This window comes from Phyllobates terribilis, unplaced genomic scaffold (genome assembly GCF_046119375.1).
Source record: "Phyllobates terribilis strain yellow unplaced genomic scaffold, ASM4611937v1 Scaffold_3__8_contigs__length_932513732, whole genome shotgun sequence".
Lineage (NCBI taxonomy): Eukaryota > Metazoa > Chordata > Amphibia > Anura > Dendrobatidae > Phyllobates > Phyllobates terribilis.
Window position 1 is genome coordinate 191,851,855 of NW_027362763.1, and position 12,692 is coordinate 191,864,546.

At 47.8% G+C, this 12,692-nt stretch overlaps 1 protein-coding gene across 1 annotated transcript in view; it reads left to right on the forward strand.

Annotated features, from left to right (window-relative positions):
• The window catches only part of DNER (delta/notch like EGF repeat containing), a 399,406-nt gene that overhangs the window by 375,846 nt on the left and 10,868 nt on the right, over nucleotides 1–12,692 (forward strand).

Consider the following 12,692-nt stretch of genomic DNA (forward strand, 5'->3'; position numbering starts at 1 on the left):
AAAATGGCTATTTTGCTTTAAAGGGAACCTGTCACAAGGTTTGTCCCATATGAGATAAGGCCAGTATCTTTCAGCCCTGATATACAGCATTTTAATATGCTGTATATAAGCCCCCAATCCGACTTGCAAGACAAGAAATAGACCGCCTGCGGGGCGATCCGGTCCGATGGGTGTCGATTGTCCTGGTCCCGTACCTCCCCTCTTCTTGCGATGCCATCCTTCTTCTTGCTTCGTGTGGATAACGCGTCCTATGTCATCCACGCAGTGCCCCTGGCATTGCACTCCTGCGCAGGCGTACTTCTCTCTGCCCTGTCGTGAGCAGAGCAAAGTACTGCAGTGCACATGCGCCAGGAAAGGTCAAAGAGCCCCGGTGCATACTCACTGCAGTACTTTGCTCTGCCCTGGTTAGGGCAGAGAAGTACGCCTGCGCAGGAGTGCAATGCCAGGGACACTGCATGGATGATTTAGGACTCATTATCCACACGAAGCAAGAAGGAGTTCGGCGTCGCAAGAAGAAGGGAGACACCGGACCAAGATCAGCGATGCCCATTGGACCCGATCGGCCTGTAGGTGAGTATTATAAAAGGTGTTTTTCTTTTGTTGCAGGCCGGATTGGGGGAATATATACCGCATATTAGAATGCTGCATATCAGAGCTTTAAAGGTACTGGTCTTGTCTCATATGGGACAAACCTGGTCACAGGTTCCCTTTTAATGACGTGCCAACACAACATGAAGGAGAGACATATATTGGTCATGTGGGCTGGCAATGGATCAGAACCATACCTCACACCGTTCACAGAGTGTAGGTAGGGTGCAGTGGGCACAGCGTAACACATTAACCCATATGGCCCTGTAGCGGGAAGATGGAGGCTCCCAGCGTCACCTGTTATGCGTATGTAACGTTCTTCACAAGTAATGTGACCATAACCACTACGAATGTGGCTCTGTATTGTGCAGAAGAGAAAGTCAAGCATTGCTCCGGCTTCCCTTGTACATGTGTTTCAAACTCAGTAAACAGAACCCTCTGCTTCTTTCATCGTGAAGTTAAAGGGGTTCAGTGGGGTCCAAATTGTACCAGAACATATCCTGAAGGTGGCAACCGAATGCACAAACCCAGGTACCCCTGTGTAAGGTGTTTAGGGGCGCGAAATTAGATGTCGGACAAATTCCCCCCTTACATCGGCTCTCGGGCTCATACCAGTGCGTTGTTCATGTTCTTGTTTAATTATCAAATCCCTGCAGTTTTCTGCTGGGGTTTTTATATTGAATATGACGCGCCCCTGGGCCTGTGTCGCGCTGCGTTGCGCACGCGGGAGCTTACCCGGAGCCGGATCTCTTGAGGGTTGTAGTCTCGTGGCGGTGATCCGGTCCGTGCCCAGGGAGTCAGACTAAGTGGCGCTGTATCAGCGGTAGATGTTGGACGACTACGCCACCCGTTGAGTACAGCTAAGGAGCTGCTGCTGCAGGGCAGACCGCTGAGGCCGGTGGTAGGATTGTGCAGCGTGATAGCATAACCCCCAACGGGAGGGGTATGGCCTCAGGGCAGCCGACGTGGACGATGGGGGTAGCAGGAACCACTCGGAGACGGTACGGTGTAGTTCAGGGTCTTTACTGGTGACAAAGATAGACCCTCCCGGAGTACTGGCTAGCGATTGGGGCCTGGTCAGTCCTTGAGCAGATGGGATCTCCCCTGGCCAGGCGGAGTTGTAGGCCTCCCAAACTGACTGTACTCTTCTGGCTACCTTGCTAGAGGCGGGTATAAGTAGCCCACGTCCCTGAGTGTACCGTGTGGTGCTCACCCGTATGGCCGGTGACTCGGGGCCTTCTAGTAGCTTCCGCTCCACGACGGCGGTGCTGGTCCCACGCGTGTGACCGTGCCTTCGGGTTTCTGGGCCAGAGGACCTGCAATCCCCTGCCGGTCGGTTTCTGCTGCTGGATAGGAGTTAGTCCCCACAGCCTCGGACTCCGGGTCCGGTGAGAAATCTTCTCAGTCAGGGCGAGCTCTGCAGCTGCCAGCCGCTGACTCCTTGTTGCACTGCTCCTACAGAGCTCCTGTAGTTTCTTCCTATGCTGCTTCTCTTCTCTACTTCTTCTCTACTCACTAACCCTGCCTCAGCCCTAGGTTTATATAGGGGAAGTTCTTCCCCTCCCAGGACTGGGCAGGAGGTGTGGCATGCATAGGATCCCTGACCAAGAGACCTCCCACCTGCTCTCAGACGTAATATCTCTATCACTGTGGCAACCAGACCCCTGGGGTGTCACATTCCCCCCTAGTGAAATTTAGTACTCCGGGACTGGCCTATCAGGAGGTCCTGCATAGGAGCTGCCTTTTTGGTGAAACCGGGGATGAATCTGCGGTAATAGCCTACCAACCCGAGGAACTGCCGCACTTCTTTTACACTGGAGGGACTTGGCCATTCCTTAATTGCGGTGATCTTATCAGGGTCGGGAGCCACTCCGTCAGCGCTCACCACGTGTCCCAGGTACTGCACCTTTGGTTTCAGGAGGTGACACTTGGAGGGTTTCACCTTTAGGCCGTAGCTTGCCAGAGCTTCGAACACTTCCGCCAGGTGTTTCAGGTGGTCCTCATACGTCTTGGAATATACGATGACATCGTCCAGGTACAACAAGACCGTCTCGAAGTTTCTGTGGCCCAGACAGCACTCCATTAATCGTTGGAAGGTTCCTGGTGCGTTGCAGAGTCCGAACGGCATGCAGGTAAACTCGCTAAGTCCCATCGGGGTGGTGAATGCGGTCTTCTCCCGGTCCGCCTCTGCTACAGGAACCTGCCAGTACCCACTAGTGAGATCCAAGGTAGAGAAGAAGTTAGCAGATCTTAAAGCAGCCAAAGACTCCTCTATCCTTGGTAAGGGGTACGCATCCTTGTGTGTGATACGGTTGATTTTCCGGTAATCTACACACATCCTCATGGTGTTGTCTTTCTTTTTGACTAAGACTAGTGGAGCTGCCCAGGGGCTACAGCTATCCCTGATCACCCCAGCCTCCTTCATGTCTCTAAGCATCCCCTTGGCGTGTTGGTAGTGTGCAGGGGGTACGGGTCGATACCTCTCTTTTATGGGAGGATGGTCTCCCGTGGGGATGTGGTGTTCTACCCCCTTGACTCGCCCGAAGTCTAACGGGTGTTTACTAAACACTCTCTCGTACTCTTGAACCACCCGATAGACTCCCTGTTTCTGGTGTGAGGGAGTGGAGTCAGTACCCAAATGTAGTTGCTGACACCAGTCCTCCATCGTTTTCTTAGAGCCGTTACCTTCCTCCGGGGAAGATGGAGGCAAGGGTTCTACGGACTGTATGGAATCTTGATTGATGGTATACAATTTGGCTAGCGTGGCATACCGGGGCAGGTACACTTCCCTCTTCCCGATATTTATTATGCGAACGGGCACCCTCCCATGGCGTACATTGACCACCCCCCGTGCTGTCAAAATGGTGGGCCTACTGTCTGAGTAAACTGGTTCTACCATTGCCTGGTAATCTCTACCTCTCAGACCAATAGCTGCCCGGCACCAAATCATCATTTCACTTTTTGGGGGCATGGCAATAGGGAAAGGGTCACACATTCGCACGCTACCAATCTCACCACCGGAGAGTTCTAGCTGTTGCCGTCGCATCAGTGCCCGGATCTCTTTCTGGAGCACTCGCTGCTGGCCGGAGCTGGCGTTCTTGGCAACCTGCTGTAAAAGGAAAATCACCTCTGCAAGACAATTTTCAATTACATTAGTTCCTAGAGTTATCTTTGGGTGACTCTCGTGTTTGTCAATGTCTACAATGATCAGTCCCTGTGCTGCCAATTCGACTCTACCGATTTTAATGGTCACCTCTTTAAATCCAATCTGTGGCACGGGCTGACCATTGCTGGCGATGTTACTCAAGTCGTCGTCAGGGTAGCGGGTGATATCCGAGTCATTCCAGTACTGCTTGAAGAGCACGTACGGGATGGTGGTGACCTGTGACCCGGTGTCCAGCAGGGCACTCATAGGAATGCCATCCAGTACCACGGGTAAGACTGGACGTCCTCCCACATATTTGTCGCGCCAGTTCGATGGGCCTGGTGATCTTTTTCCTGGGGGTTGGCCCTCTACCCCAGGTTGTGCCAGTTTAAAGGACAGTACCTTGCCATATGTCCGGGTTGATTGCAGCGGCGGCAGATGGGTCGTCCGTCCTCGTTGTATCGGTCGCTGGGTCTTCCTCTGGCCGGTGGGGTCCTCCTTGGTCGACGCCACGGGATGTCCTCCGGTCCGGATGCCAGCTGGATCTTCCCTGGAGTGGAAACCTGTAAAGACTGCACAGTTCGGGTTAGCGCAGCAACGCTTTTAGCTAGCTCTTGGACCTGATGGTGCAGGTCTGGAGCCGGGTCATTGTTCAAAGCCTGCGCATCAGCTCCCACAGGCCCTGCCGACAAGGGCGCCGCCTCCTGGTGGTAAGTGGTAGTGGGGCGTCTGTGGGTCACAACGCCACCTGGTGCCGGTTCTCGAAGCACCCGGATGGCTCTGTCCTTGAACTGTGCAAATCCCAGATGAGGGTCCTGTAAGGCCATTGCCCGCAACTGGGTTCGGTGGGCATTGCAATATAAACCCTCTATAAATTGTTCAGTCAACAGCCTGTCCTCGTCTCCCACGCCGTCAGGGTCGGTCTGCTTAATGGCTCTCAGGGCCTCTTGTAGGTTTAGGGCATAGTCCCTTATACTCTCATGTGCCCGCTGTTTGCACCCGTAGAATCTAAGCTTGATCTCGGCTGAGGTGCGGGTATCAAAGGTGTCCCTCAGCTGGGTTAGTATCCCTGCGACAGTCCTCCCCCCAGGTGGCCAGGACTTTACCTCCCTTTGGGCTGCCCCGGTTAATTGGGCCACCAGGATGCTCACTTTTTGCTCCTCTGTGAGGGGGTACACCTGGAAGAGGCTATCCAGCTTTTCTCTAAAGTCATGCAGGGTATGTGACTCCCCCGAGTACTGGGGTAGCCAGGCTGCCCCCGGGATATAGGGCATGGTGAAAGGCATGACCGCCACAGCGGTGGCGCTGGCGGGGGTTGAAGCGGTGAAGCTCTCCTCCGTATCCGACATCCTTCTCCCCCCTAGTGGACCGTGGCCTACCTTGCGATGATCCTCTTCCGTAGGCCGCGGCTCTGCAGTGGATCGTCAGGGTTGAGGACCTTCCGTCGCGCTCCTGTGACGTCGGCGTCTGCTGGGCTCCTTCCAGGACCTTACGCAACGTCCGGACGTGAGGCGGGGCTTCAGTTCTCGCGCGCTTTCGGAGTCCACGCCCCTCTTCTTCCCGCGCGGCGTCCTCAAGATGGCGTCCAATGGCGGGAAAACTCCACGTATGGCGGGAAGAAGACTGAAGATGGCGCCGGATGGCGGGAAAACTCCACCGATGGCGGGAAGGAAGCGGGAGATGGCGCCGGATGGCGGGAATCTTCACCACAGGTAAGTTTGAACAGTCTTTTTCAGGCACGCAGTACCCGGTGGTTGCGGGCACGAGATCCTGCCGACTACGTCAAAAGTTGACGCGCCCCTGGGCCTGTGTCGCGCTGCGTTGCGCACGCGGGAGCTTACCCGGAGCCGGATCTCTTGAGGGTTGTAGTCTCGTGGCGGTGATCCGGTCCGTGCCCAGGGAGTCAGACTAAGTGGCGCTGTATCAGCGGTAGATGTTGGACGACTACGCCACCCGTTGAGTACAGCTAAGGAGCTGCTGCTGCAGGGCAGACCGCTGAGGCCGGTGGTAGGATTGTGCAGCGTGATAGCATAACCCCCAACGGGAGGGGTATGGCCTCAGGGCAGCCGACGTGGACGATGGGGGTAGCAGGAACCACTCGGAGACGGTACGGTGTAGTTCAGGGTCTTTACTGGTGACAAAGATAGACCCTCCCGGAGTACTGGCTAGCGATTGGGGCCTGGTCAGTCCTTGAGCAGATGGGATCTCCCCTGGCCAGGCGGAGTTGTAGGCCTCCCAAACTGACTGTACTCTTCTGGCTACCTTGCTAGAGGCGGGTATAAGTAGCCCACGTCCCTGAGTGTACCGTGTGGTGCTCACCCGTATGGCCGGTGACTCGGGGCCTTCTAGTAGCTTCCGCTCCACGACGGCGGTGCTGGTCCCACGCGTGTGACCGTGCCTTCGGGTTTCTGGGCCAGAGGACCTGCAATCCCCTGCCGGTCGGTTTCTGCTGCTGGATAGGAGTTAGTCCCCACAGCCTCTGACTCCAGGTCCGGTGAGAAATCTTCTCAGTCAGGGCGAGCTCTGCAGCTGCCAGCCCCTGACTCCTTGTTGCACTGCTCCTACAGAGCTCCTGTAGTTTCTTCCTATGCTGCTTCTCTTCTCTACTTCTTCTCTACTCACTAACCCTGCCTCAGCCCTAGGTTTATATAGGGGAAGTTCTTCCCCTCCCAGGACTGGGCAGGAGGTGTGGCATGCATAGGATCCCTGACCAAGAGACCTCCCACCTGCTCTCAGACGTAATATCTCTATCACTGTGGCAACCAGACCCCTGGGGTGTCACAAATATCTCTGAGCCTCAAGTAAACGTATCTAAAAAAAATAGGTTTATTTAGCAGCAGTGACATATTTTCTTCAGGTGGTTTCTGCCGCCAGATATTTGAACAGGGACGAGAGCTTTGATATATCTGTTTGATGTTTATTTGTAGTCATTTCATTATGTAGATTAATGCAAAGATATAAAGGAGACAAAGAAACAGGCTGAGAGCCAGGAGACATATCTAGGCTGCAGGAGCTGAAGCATTAACATAAGAAGGATAGAGGAGACATTTATATGCTGGTACGCTTTATTTCCCTGCATTTATTTACCTTAGAAACTTAAATCTCAGTTTACAAACTATCCGGGCATTTATTTAAAGTATGTCAACACCAGTGAATCTGTAATGTGGTTTAGGCTGCTCCCATTTATCTTTCCATCGAGAATTGTTATACAGTCATGGCCAAAAGTGTTGGCACCCTTGAAATTGTTCCAGAAAATGAAGTATTTCTTCCAGAAAATTATTGCAATTACACATGCTTTGTTATACACATGTCAATGTCCTTTGTGTGTATTGGAACAACACAAAAAAGAGAAAAAAAAGGCAAATTGGATATAATTTCACACAAAACTCCAATATGGGCCAGACAAAATTGTTGGCACATTTCCAAAAAATATGGGTAAACATAAACAACTTTGTTTCAAACATGTGAAGCTCATTCAAACTCGCCTGTGGCAAGTAACAGGTATGGGCAATATGAAAGTCATACCTGAAACTAGATAGAAAGGGGAGAAGTTGACTCAATCTTTGCATTGTGTGTCTGTGTGTGCCACACTAAGCATGGAGAACAGAAATAGAAGAGAACTAAAGGCTTGAGAATCAAAATAGTTGAAAAATATCAACAATCTCAAGGTTACATGTCCACTTCCAGAGATCTTAATGTTCCTTTGTCCATGGCTCCCAACATAATCAAGAAGTTTATAACCCATGGCACTGTTGCTAATCTCCCTGGACGTGGATGTCAGAGAAAAATTGATGAAAGGTTAAAACAGAGGATAGTCCAGACAATGGATAAGCAGCTCCAATCAAATTCCAAAGAAATCCAAGCTGTCGTGCAGGCTCAGAGTGCATCAGTGTCAGCATAAACTATCCATCAACATTTGAATGAAATTAAACGTTATCGCATTAGACTCAGGAGAACCCCACTGCTGACAAAGAGACATAAAAAAGGTAGACTGCAGTTTGCCAAAATGTACGTGAGTAAGCCAAAATCCTTCTGGGAAAGCGTCTTGTGGACAGATAAGACCAAAATAGAGCTTTTTGGTAAAGCAAATCATTCTAATGTTTACCGAAAACAGAATGAGGCCTACAAAGAAAAGAACACCGTACCTACAGTCAAATATGGTTGAGGGTGCCAACAATTTTATCCAGCCCATTTTTGGGGTTTTGTGTGAAGTTATGTCCAATTTACCTTTTTTTCTCTGTCTTTTGTGATGTTCTAATACATACAAATGAAATAGACATGTGTACAACAAAACATGTGTAATTGCAAAAATTTTCTGGGAGAAATAACTAATTTTCTGGAACAATTTCAAGGGTGCCAACACTTTTGGCCATGACTGTACATATCTCATATCTACTTGTTGAGAACAGGCCATGACATAGCCAGGAAGGAAAACACTTGCAGAGCTCCAAATTAATTAAGGGATAAGCCTAAAACATAATTAGTAATGTAATTTTCAAAGGAAAACTTCAATCTTTTTTCTAATTCACACACCTTCATTATATATAGAGCAAATTTGCATGCATCTTGCTTTTTTTATGTTTATTACTTTTTATTTAAAAATTATGCTTATATTGAGAAAAGACCCCGTGAAGCAAAAGCCCCTGATGTGAGGACCACCTGCTGACAATGACTAACCTTGCAATTATGAGCAGTCTAGCTATAAGCTTCATTTTTCCAACCAAAACTAAAAGTGACCCTGACCCGAACGTGTCGCCCAGCACACAAGTCTATGGATCAAGAGGAATCAACACAACCAACTCATATTGAATTAAGTCAACATCTTTTCTTCAGTGGAGACCAAGTATAAGGCAACACCAGATGATATGGAGGATGTCCGCTGAATGAACATTACAACGCATACACTTTGGTGAAAGGCCACAAAGAAAAAAAATAATATAATCTATGAACCATTTTATGATATATAAGGTGAAAATAATTGTAATAATTGTAAATACGCCCAGTTCGTGCTTCTAGTTTTGTCAGTTGATGTTTGTAGACAAATGGGAACTAAATACATATAAACTATGTAACTTACTCCTGAAATCCATTGACATTTACACTAGCCAACCGGGGCTGTTATGCAAGCCGCTCAGCCGTCTTTTTTTGGCCGGGTTTAGACAGCCCAAACAACATTCTATGCACAAAGGACGATCGTTCTGTGCGCATGAAATATAATTTTCCCAGCAGCACATGTCCTGTTTACAAAGAACATATTGATGCCAAAAACAATGATTTTCAAACTCGTGTTAAAAACATCTCACTTAACAAAGGACAGTTTTGTTCATTTAGTGGTTGCTGGCCTGGTTATATAGGCCAATAATAGGGAGAACGCTCTTTCCGGGTTATCAGCCTGTCTAAATGGACCTTGAGATCACAGTTTGTAGTTTAAGATTTCTGCAAGAAATCTTTCCAAACAAAAGTGAGCTGACAAACCTTCAAAAGATCAAACATTTCAAAAGTCCCCTTTTTGCCAAATCTTAAAAAAATCTTTCCCATGTATCCCATGTGGCATAGCACAATTATCCCATAATGTGCAAATAAAGCTACATCAGATATTTTGAGATCGCCAAATAATGCAGTGCTTATACTTAGAGGCCAACCAAGCTCTGATTTGCAAAAGACTTCGTAATATTCAATAAAAACAGTGATGATTCAGAAAGAATGAAAAAATAAGGTGAGTGGTCAGGAAATCTCAAGACCAGGAACAGACACCTTGCCTATAAGGATGGTAGGATAATGTGTTCTCATTCTTGGCTTTCTTGCTCTCCCGATCAAGTCCAACAGCAAGCTATTAGCCCACAAGGAAACCTTTTCACCAAATCACACAGTTACCAAGAATGAATAAAATTTGAGAAAATATAAATGACTTAAATGCATATTCTAACCTCCTGGGATAAGGCTAGATTATTTTAGGTTCTAACCTTTCCTTCATCCATCTGAGCGTTGGTAAAACATGTAGTCCAACAAAATGTTTAAAATTGGCCAAAATAAAAAAGACCCAGATATTTAAATGACAATCCAGGTTCTAGCACTTTTTAATCCCCATATTTAAGCAGTACTTCCCTACCCACTGGCATTAAAAAGGAAATAGTTGAGTTGATAAGATGACAAAGACAAGTATCCATGCTTATTGACCAATTGGGGCACATATACCGAATCTCTATGGGTATTAGAAATATGCATCTCTAGGGCATCAGCATATTTTTCATAGGATCACCTGTTCAGCTGGATTCTTTAAGCCATAGGTCAGGGTGAGCAGCATGGATCAGAGGTGTTGATGCAGAAGACTGGATTTGCTGGAGAGCACCTGGAACAGTGAAGCCCATTCAATCAGAATATGCAGGATGGCAGGTATATAAGCAGAACTGGAAGCACTAGATGCAGCAGAGACAAATTAGTGGACATGGGAAAAACAGATATTAGTACGCAATCTGGAGTCTTGCTGCAGGAATATGGTAACACATGAAAAAATCAGAGTTGGGAGTGCAGACAGCACCAGGATAGCCAAGACAAATTGGTTTCCAGCTAACTTGACACAGCAGAGTTGAAGATGCAGACTGCACTAGGATAGCTGAGACAAGTTGATAAGGTACCATGATTCAGCAGAGTTGAAGATGTGAACAGTACCAAAAATGCTGGACTAAGCTTGTAGTAATAGCTGGTTGCACAATAGCAGTCTGCAGCAGCTGAACAGATAATCAGACAGCAGGAAGACACAAGGTAGCAAAGTGCAAAACTACCTAATGCTCAGGGGGTGATCAGCTGTCTGAGCTGGCCTTACAAGGCCTTCAATCATGAAATCAGAGGTGCTTACAAAATTACCATTGCACCGTGGGAGTTGCCCATAGGGAAAAGAAGCAAAGCCCAGCACTGGAGCCAGACAAGTAACAATATTAGAACACACTATGCTCCCTGAGGGTGTGAACCCTTTGGGTATCCCCCTCTTCCCAATGAAAGCCAACAGCTGAATAAACAGAGTGAACAAGTGTAAGGTACCCCGGCGAGGTAGTCGTGGGCGAGCTGTGGCCCCTGCTCGCTCTGGCACCCCACAAACAAGGTGTGTCCTCCCTCTGGTGTGCTGCAGTGCTTTCCACTTACTTCAGACCAGCCGGTCGCATCTGACTCCAGGCATTTCTCTTCTGGAACCAGGGCAGCAATAAACTCAAGAGGTCACGAGGTTCATAACAATAACTGGGACTTTACTTGGGGAAGAGGAATATGTACAATATTTACAGGCAGATATAATGGATAAGGCCCAACGGGTTGTCATCTTTCCCACAGGTACTTGATACAACTTCAGCCCTTTTTCCCTCTTTAAGTGAATCATCTCTGTTGTTCTGTTCTCTAACCCTAGAGAATCTTCCTCACCAATGGCAGTATATCCGGATCCTAGTTCTCTCCATGTCCTAGACTTGTGTCCTAGCTTCTTCTGCAGCCTGCAGATAGAATATGCCCCCGGGTACTCAATAGCTCTCTTGAGTTTCTCCGGCCGGCTAAGGGGACTCTTGTGGAGGGAATCTTCACTCTGGTGATCCTACTGTCTGGGGCACGAGGCTCACGTCTGCCCTAGCAGCCACTATACCGAGGCTGCCCGTACTGTTCCAAGTACTATCTCTCACTGAACTATCACTTCCTGCTTCTGGAAACTAAGCAGAGATTTTCCTAATGTGCCCACCCTCTATGGGCTGTCTTCACACACAACCCCTTCACTGTCCTACCTGTCTGCAATACTACTGGCAGACTTAACCTGTCATCTGTACCTGGGACAGTGGCATCTTGTGGCTGGTTACCAATACTACAGCCCACAAGGAAACATTAAAAACAAGCTCTTGTCCACATTCTGTGCCCAAGCATAGCACTGAGTTCCCCTTTACTCTACTGGGCTGGATTATCACAGCTAACCCCTTAACTGGACTTAACTGCAGCCCAAAGAGATGCAACTATAGGGAACACTCTCCTAAACCTTTTTAGCATCAGCGGGAAGCTATTTCTTTTCCCACTACTACACAAGCAGCGAAAGGTGGCATGTCACCCTAAAAATGTAGAGCTGTTTTCAAAAAGATACATTAATTAATTTGCCTTTTTATCATATTTAATAACATTTACTTCTAAAAGAATTTGGCAGAAATCTGTACCTGTGCCATGTTCTTCATCAGTGTTAAGGAATTAGTTTAATGCTGCACAAAAACTTCATGTTGAAGCTGGAGTTTTCAGGAATGGAGTGATTTATTCCATCATCATGTTCATTTTGTTTCAGAATAGCTACAGATTACATTGCATTACATTACATTACATAGCAACAGATTTACATTGCACTGGGTGAAAGCCATGATGAAAATTCAAACCATGAATTATCATGTGCATTTTTGGTCAATTTCAGCTGCAGATTTTCTTTGCAGAACTCGGATAAGATTTTGTAAAACATAATCCACAGTTCTGGTACTGTAATACAGTGCAGATTTTCCATTCTGAAAATCTGTCAGGAAAATCCACAACATATCCAACCCACGTGGACCTACCCTTACAAAGTATGCACCCCCAATGACTAAGAAAACCCCAAACCAACAAGAGCCCATGTCCTGGATCATTTTTTTTACTAGTTTATATTGTAAAAATCCATCCACATATTCCACCTTTCCTATCCCAATGGTGAAGATCCATCATTGTGAATGCTTATTTATCTAGATTACCTTCTGGCTACAAACTATGTATGAAATAGACATAAGAACTGCGGCTTTACCTATACCAACCAGTGGTTCTAATGCTTGCAATGGTTATCAATCATCCTTACACAGAAATGGATATTTTTAGTTCTGTGTGGGTGATAGAAAATCTTTTCGTTCGGTCAACACCTTGCACAATGTGAGCATTATGAAAATTATACATGTTAATGTCACATAGTGGAGGGGGGACCAGT